The sequence below is a fragment of the Chenopodium quinoa genome, unplaced genomic scaffold (assembly GCF_001683475.1).
Source record: "Chenopodium quinoa cultivar QQ74 unplaced genomic scaffold, ASM168347v1, whole genome shotgun sequence".
In the NCBI taxonomy this organism is placed as follows: Eukaryota; Viridiplantae; Streptophyta; class Magnoliopsida; order Caryophyllales; family Amaranthaceae; genus Chenopodium; species Chenopodium quinoa.
The window spans coordinates 6,599,402-6,607,953 of NW_018745413.1; the positions used below are offsets into that span (position 1 = coordinate 6,599,402).

An 8,552-nucleotide genomic window follows, 5' to 3' on the forward strand; every position below is an offset into this window, starting at 1 on the left:
ATAATTTCTATTTTCGAATTTTAAAAAAAAAAAAAAACTGATTTTATCAGTTGGTTGTTTCGGATTGAAACAAGAAAACAACTCCATTTGAATTTTAATCTTATCCTACATATGAGCCTTATAGATACTTCCATCCTAATTGTCGTGAGAAAAACCATTGAACTCTCAAGAAGCCATTTTCCCTACTCTGTTTTGCGTTGTTCGCTAAAAACCCATCACCATAGTTGTCTTGGTATAAAGACGAAGGCTAGTAGGTGAACGTTTTGGAGGTTAATTACCCTGAGATTTTACGCACAATCAAAATTGGTAAGAGGGTACTCGGTTACGTGTGAGGAGACGTTAGAATAATCACGTAGCTAAGACAATTTAGTTCTGAATTTAATTATTTCCTTTTAATTAATGTTTTCAAATAATTTGCAGTTTTGATATAATGACTTTTTTTTTTTTATTTATTTTTTATTTTTTTATTGTGCCACCATTTAGGGCATCTACAATAGAACAAATCTTTAAGAGGTTTGTTCACTTAACACGTCTTCATTACACAAACCTCTTTTCTAACAAACCTTTCATCAACAATAGATAAACCTATTTGCAGGTTTATGTAGGGGACCCACTATCAATACAACTCATTAAATTCATCCAAACCAAAAGTAAAGAAAAAAAAAAGAGAAAAACTTAAAATTTTTGCCAACTAAGCAAGTACAAACCGGTTTGTCTACACAAACCTCAACCCACAACAAGAGGTTTGTTCACAAACCTCTAAATTGTTCCCACAAACCTCTCCATAAACCTCTTATTGCTATTGCCCTTAGTTTATTAAATATTATTTCATTTTGCTTTGCATTTATTTTCTACCGAAATTAAGTGTAGCAGTAACACTCCCAGGTTCGATGGTTGAGTTTTGAAAGTTAAAAAGGTTACTCTTATTGTTTTAAAAATACTCGAATTTTGGGGGTGTTACACCGCATGTTACATAAAACAGGTCTCTTTGCTCAATATTTTTTTTTGAGAATGGGGGTACAACTGTACCTCTACGTACGCCCTGAATCCGCCTCTGCTATGATGATACCAATGTGTTGTAAGATGATATTTCGATACTACTAAAAATGGTAATCTATATATCTCGTTGGTACTAACTTTAAATGTACAGATAAGGTACTTTTTTTTAATTTACGAAAATACCCTTACTTGGACTCTACCTGAGGCCAAGAATTTCTGGTGCATAGACCGATAACGATCGAACCCGTAGTAGAACGAGCTCTTTGATATGAAGTATAAACTTGCATTCCGTAGCCAGCCACATAACTCGAGTAACGTAGCATATCAATTCCTATTACGGCCGAATCTCCCCTTCGCCACCAGAACTGACTCTTCATTTCTTCTAGTCAAAAGTTTTAAAACCCACACTCTAAAATAAAAAATTAAGACCTCCTCATTCCCAAATTTCCTTTCGATCTCCTCCAAGAATTCTACAATGGCGGAAACCCTGCAAACAAATGGAGGAGGAATTTGGGACACTGTTCTCGAACTTACCAAATTAGCTCAAGATAAGAACACTAATCCAATGGTTTGGGCGATTCAACTCGGTTCCATCCTCAACTCGGCTGGGTTGACTCTACCTTCCGTTGAGCTCTCTCATCTGTTGGTTTCTCATATTTGCTGGAATAACAATTTTCCAATTACATGGAAGTTTCTGGAAAAAGCTTTGGCTCTTAAGTTTGTTCCTCCTATGCTTGTTCTTGCTTTGCTTTCTACTAGGTAATTTGATTTTTATGCATTTTTTTTTATAACATATAAAGTTATAGTTTAATGCTTAATTTCATGCTATATTGACTAATTTTAATGTGTTTTTGTTGTATAAATGTAATCAATGTTGAAAATTTGTGTATTGATCAAGGATTAACTGTTAGGGAAAACATAATTATGTTAAAAGGTCAATTAGACAGATTGGTATTGTATGTGGTATACGAATTAACGACTGCTATGTGTTGGCGTAAAGTGTTCACAAAAGTGGGGATTGAGCTTATAGCATCAAGATGGTAATAAGGAGAGGTATAAAATATGATGATGGCAAATTTTGGGTATAATTAATCAGACCATAACATTTAAGCCTATTTTTTGATCATGTATTGCAAAGTGGGGCGCATACTACGTATAAATGAGGATTGAGTTCGTGGTTTGAAGAGGGCGGGGGAAGTTGGTTGGATGGGTTGGGAGGAGAGGGAGGAGGGAGAGTGGTGTGTGTGTGTTTGCAATGAATTTGGGCCGACTTTTGTGAGTTGCTTGCTTTTATCGTGAGGGAGGAGAGAAGAGTTTTTTTTTTTTTTCCTAGTTGGGGAAACAAATTTGAGTTGGTGAGGTGCAATTGGAAGTTCCTAGTGAAGAAGGACTCATACTTTGGTTGGGAAGATTGGGAACCAATTTAATGTGGAAAAGAAAGGGGTCATAAATTTATAGAAATTATAGAAAAGTAAACCTACATAAATATATGGAAATGTCTAACTTTCATTTGCTTGGTTTGTTGTCATGGAAACCTTTGATAAATAGAGTCTGATAAAGTTTTCACTTAATTGTTATTATGTAAAACTATTGAAAAATGAGTAGTTTTGTAGTTTTTTTTTTTTTTTTTTAGTTTTCTTTTGTTTTCCCTATTTGTTTTATCAATTTTGAAGGAAAAAGAAGAGCTATGGAAAAAAAGGCATAAATTAACTGAAAGACCTTCACTAAAATCCTCATAATTACCTTTCCACAATTTTTTATTATAATCATTAAACAAACTATATTTAAAGAACTCTTAAATCGAGTTGTCTACTCTACTTTCAACTCATTATCTCATTATACCTTGGTTTCCATATATTGTAAGTCTGTTGTCTCATGCCTTGTCTTTATCCAAAAGTGTGATTGGCACAATTTTTTCCCCCCTCTAGCTCTAGAAAACTCATGTCCTCTAATGCTTTACATCTTTATGATGATGAAAGAATTTCTACTAGTTATGGTTGTAATACTCTTGTTTTTCTCTTTCCCCAGAAAAGCCAATAAATAAAAATAAAAAACCTTCTGTAGTTTAATGTTGCTTTTTGTATTTTCTGTCAGTGTATACTCCTACTAGCTGCACTTGGTGCTGTCAACTTCAATTGTATTTTGACATTTTGCAGGGTGATTTCAAGTCGACGTGTTCATCCTGCCGCCTATAGACTCTATATGGAACTACTTAAAAGATATGGCTCTTCATTTGCATCTCAACTGCATGAATCAAACCATGAGAAGTAAGCATAACTTTGAGCCGTTCTCCTTTAGAAAGTGGACTGCATGTTATGAAAATTAGGGTGCTTCTAGGTTTACTGAGTATTTATCTGAAATATGTTTGATTAATTTCTAATGAAGGCTTTGAAGGACAAAGATTAAAACAAAGAAAAGAATAAGATAGTGTTACTAAAATGCAATAATGTGGCAGAATGCATATGGTTTTATGAAGAAAAGTCCTATTTGGATTGCTCCAGTACAGCCTTTTCTTTTAGTTGATACGGAGTAGTTAACATTCTTGGAATATGTTATTAGTGGGCTTCGTATGTATTAGTCCATCTTTATCAGATATGTGATTGATGCTATGGCTATGTTTTTAACATTTAACTTAAATTTGGTTGCAGAATCTTGAAAGCCATAGATGATGCTCTACATCTTTCAGATCTCTATGGGATTCAAGCTTCTGGTCCTGCTGTTCTTTCAGTGCTTTTTGTATTTTCCAACGTGTGGCAATTAGTTGATGCATCTTTGGATGATGAAGGGTTGCTGGAATACAGTCCAGAGAAGATTTCTAGATGGCTGACTGGGATACAGGATATGGATATTGTTAATCATGGCCGCTTTCTGGAAAACAAAATAGAATTCCAAGAGGAGTACTGAAGAGAAATACCTTGATGGCTGTTGAGATGATAGTAGAATCTTTGCAGAGTAAAGTAACGTCACAGATTCTTTTTTTGGTGCGTCAAAATATGTAAGCGCTATTTTATTATGGTGCTTGTGTATATAATTTCATCTTCGAAATTATTTCTTTGCTAATTGAAACAGGAGATTGCAAGGGTCTAAATTTTAGTTGAACATCTTTAGCATTACTTGCTTGCTGATGTAAATAGTTGTTGCACTCTTGCAATGATGCTGCAGTATTTTAAAATAAAACTGTTGTACTGCACTTGAACTTTAAATTAATTGCTTAAAAGGCCCATCTTATTTATGTAGTTTATACTTGAATTAAAGGAAAAAGTAGTTTTATATTTAAAAATGCATTAGATTATTTTATTTTATTAAATTATTATAATTAATGTGACTTGGACTGCTAACTTATGACTCACTCTGATCATTTTGACTTCATCGTGGAAGAATACATGAATCAAATATTCAAATTATATAAAAAAAGGTATTTTTGATTGTAGAAGTGTCATCACATACGACAACTGTAGTTTTATATGGGATAGGTTTATTTGATCCAATTTGATTTGTAATTAACGAATTATTGATTTTAAATTCTAATATAGATGTTGTATGGCTTTTGATAAATGTTATTAAAAACTTCCATTTATTTTTTTAAATAATTTTTTTATTTTTTATTTTTTAATATGATTATCAAGTAATGGCTAAATTATAGATCTGAGGTTGATATACAATGTATCGCTGTGGTTAATATTTACAACAAAGTTGCTAATAATAATTGAAAGTTGTAGGACTGTAAACAGAGGTTTAGGGTTATGGACTTATGGGTCAACATAATTATTTAAAAGAAGTGTCAAAAATGTAATCTCACTTGTGGGATTAAGGCTTTGATTGATTGATTGAATGTAATCTCACCCTATTCCCCTCTTTGTAACATGTAGTGTAGTTAATAGTTATTGGTATTTATTTACAATAAGAGCATCGCTTAATGGCTTAGGTTGATGGGGGTAATGTTTTCTAGCATGCTACTTGACTCCTTATGGCAATTTCCAGATCTCTTCTCTTTGCTTATGCTTCCGAGTCTTTCTTGGATTCTCCCTATCGGATTTAAATCAACGTTGGAGATTCTTCTTTTTAGTTTCTTTGGAGATTCTTCTTTTTTAGTTTCTTGGTGTTGGATTACCGTTCTCCTTACTCTGTAATTAGTTTTCTTTTAGTGGAATTTTTTTCTTATCTAAAAGAAGCAACAAGTACACCATCCCCATCATCTATCCATTATTTGAACTGAATAATGCACTTGGGAAATTTAATTATGTTAAACTCCTATTTTAGGAGAGTGAATTTCTCAACATCTCAAACTAGTGTATCTGACTATTATTTCTATAGGAGAGAGTAATTAATTATTTCATCATTTATTTATGTATAATTAATTATAGGGCAACCAACATTAAGTTCTGATCCCTTTCATGCATTGCCTAGGCCTCACATTGGAGTGATTTCTACCAACATCTACAACTACTTGCTTCAAAATCATCGGCTTAAGGAGTTCCAAGCTCACAACTCCAGAAATATTTGCGCAGATGGCATCTGATACAAGCAAGCATCTTCATTGGCAAAGCAAGACAAGCCTCCAGCACCAGTTTCATGCAGTAATGGCCCCTGGATGCTTTTTTACCGTCCTCTATTCAATGCCATGGTGCTAGTAACTCTTCTCTGTGGCTCCAATTGACCTGTTTTTAGAAGATGCTATGGAAGGAATTGTAGTGACTCCAACATGTGCCATTGATACACTTACTAGTATGCTTTTCACTTGGTGTTTCATGTTGTGATTTGTTTCATATCATATGAATTGAGAATTTTACTTGCTTCACATGCAGGTATGGTCAAATCACTTCAGGCACTTTACAGCACCACATGGCATGACACCTTCCTAGGCTTATGGATTGCAATCCTACGCCTTGTTCAAAGGGTATTTTTATTCAGTCTAAGTAGCATAATAATCCTTCTGTCCCATTGTGGCTGTCAAGTTTTCCTTCTTTAGATATACCAAATAGCTGTCAAGCTTCCAATTACAATAAACATGACATTTTATATGCTTATGGCCAAAAGTAATATATAAATGGTGGGAAACACTGTGCTTCTTTAATTATTCTCATTTACATCTGACAACTAATATGGGAGGGAATAGTAATATCTATCATTTGAGAACAATATCTTCTTCTGCCTTAAAAGGGTTAAAAAATTACAAGTCAGTGTAGAAAAACCTTATCACATTTGTTGGCTGTAGGCTATACTGTATGAGTCTTATTCTACATTATAAGGGGCCGTTTGGTTTGCAGGGGTAAATGGAATGGAGTGAACAAAGGGAAAGAAAGAGCATGGAAGGAAAGCACTTTACATTTAGTATGTTGTTTGTTGTAAAAAAACAAAGGAATCACGACCACCACCACACAACCCCTCTTTCTTCATTTCCCACTTTTCCAGCCACCACCTAGCCTCACTCGCGCATCTCCCACACCCCTTGCAAGGGGTGTGGGAGGTGCAGCGAGGGGCTGCAAGTGAGGCTGGATGGTAGGGGTAGGGTAGAAAGGGTGGTGGCTGGTGTGTTTATGGTGGTGTAGTGGTGGCTAAGGAAAGGAATGGAAGGGCTTGTTCATTCCCTTTCCCTTTGATTATTAACTCAGATTTTTTTAATTTTTTTTTTTTACAACTAGCTCTTTTGTCAAGAAAGAGAGCATGCTTATACTTTGTAATCTAAAGGTTGATAACTCAATCAATGGCATCAGCCTGTCTGCTACCACTCCTTAATATAATGCTTCATAGGAAAGGAAGTTTTGTGTTAGGCTCTGTTTTCCTTACCTTGTTTTCACTTTTTTTTTTTTAATTTTTTTTTTATTTATTTGTTTTTTATTTCTTTGTTTTTAATGAATTTTTTAAGGTTAAATAAGTTCAAATAAGTTTAGATAAAGATAAGGCTAATAAATTCAAATAAGATAATATAGAGCTTACAAGTTCAGATTAGCTATATTATATAAGGCAAGACTAATAAAGTATGATAAGATTAGATAAGTGAAATTCAGGTTAAAAGAACACTACCATACTTTTGTTGCTAGATAACTTCAGGCCTTTAACTTTGAGGTCCATGTATAATTGTTGATGATAAGGGAATTTTGCATGCCTTTTTCTACATTTGAGAGATTCATGTATTCTTGGATACAAGGGATATGGAATATATGGAAGTATAATGTATATATCTCATGTTTTTTATGATGTTATTTCCTTCGTTACTGTTTCAGGAGAAAAATCCCTGTGATGGCCCTGTAGCTCGTCTTGACTCTTGCTTGTGCATGTTATTATCCATTACACCTCTTGTGCTTCTTAACCTTATTGACGAAGATATTAAGGGGTCTGAGTTTAGTCAAAGGAGGATAAACAGGCTTCTAGTAGTCGTCGCCATGAGTTGGTTTCCTGTTTGCAGCAGTTAGGTGAGTATGAAGGCTTGTTGACTCCTCCACCATCTGTTGCTTCAATTGCAAATCAGGCTGCTATCACAGCTATAATGTATCTTTCGGGACTCAATATTAACAGTGGATACCTTGATTCTGTCAGCGTCAGTGATGTACCAATTAACTGTGGTGAGTGGTTTCTTCTCTGCTTTCACAAATATGCTTCTATATTGTACTTTCATTGTAGCTAAGTGATTGACAGTCTGTTTGACAGGTCAAGTCATTTGTTACCCTTAGAACATGTAACTAGCAAGCTTTTGCAATTTAGCAGGTGTTTTTTTTAATTTATTTTATTTATTTATTCACCTCATGGCGCATAATCAATGTAAATAAATTAATCAATCAAATCCGGCCAGAATCTAATCAACTAAGTAATGTTAACAAACTATAGAAAGATAATGTGATTTTGTAAGCAATCAATCCATTCAATTAAGTTCCCTTTATGCATTCATAGATGTCCATTGTCCAACCCTAGAAAATACTACTCAGTCATATTAAATTTAGAGACAGCAACTTTAACATTCAAAGACATGAAATGGGATAAGCAATAAAAAGTTAGGCGATAAGTAATATAGATAATAGGAAAAAAAGACGACAATACTAATTGAGGAGGAAACAAAGTCTTGAATTTAAATATAACTTTGATCCAATTGCAAAGTTGAGAGAATAATGTTGAAAACCTAAAACTAGGGTTCTAATGAAAGGGAGTTATAATAATAACAGCAGAAGTCTCGTATGTCTCTTTTAGATTTATATAGGCTACTTGAAAAGATAACAATAATAGAAAAACACTAAAACAGTGTCAACAGAACACCTGGTGGGCTGAACAAAACTGCCCATTTTAGCCAGTGCCAAGAGGGAGAAAATGAACTTGCTAATATGTGAGCTGCAAACCTGCAACCTCGCCCGGTGAATTGAGATATTACTGTCCGATCAGGTCTGCAAACCAAGCTGCTGAAAATTTCCTTCAAGCATTTTTAGCACGCCTGGTCAGGCCACCTTCTCTGGTGGACTGGGTGCATTAGGCCTGATTTTGCACTCACTTGATCCAAGCCGAACTTGCCTCTTCAAAAGGCCCATCTTGCATCTCAAAGCTCCAAAAAGCCAGGTCACAAACAC

The 8,552-nt window shown here is 34.4% G+C and overlaps 1 pseudogene; it reads left to right on the top strand.

The window, feature by feature from the left end:
* Positions 1-1,295: 1,295 nt before the first annotated feature.
* Positions 1,296-7,696, top strand: LOC110713429 (annotated as a pseudogene).
* The last annotated feature ends 856 nt before the right edge of the window (positions 7,697-8,552 follow it).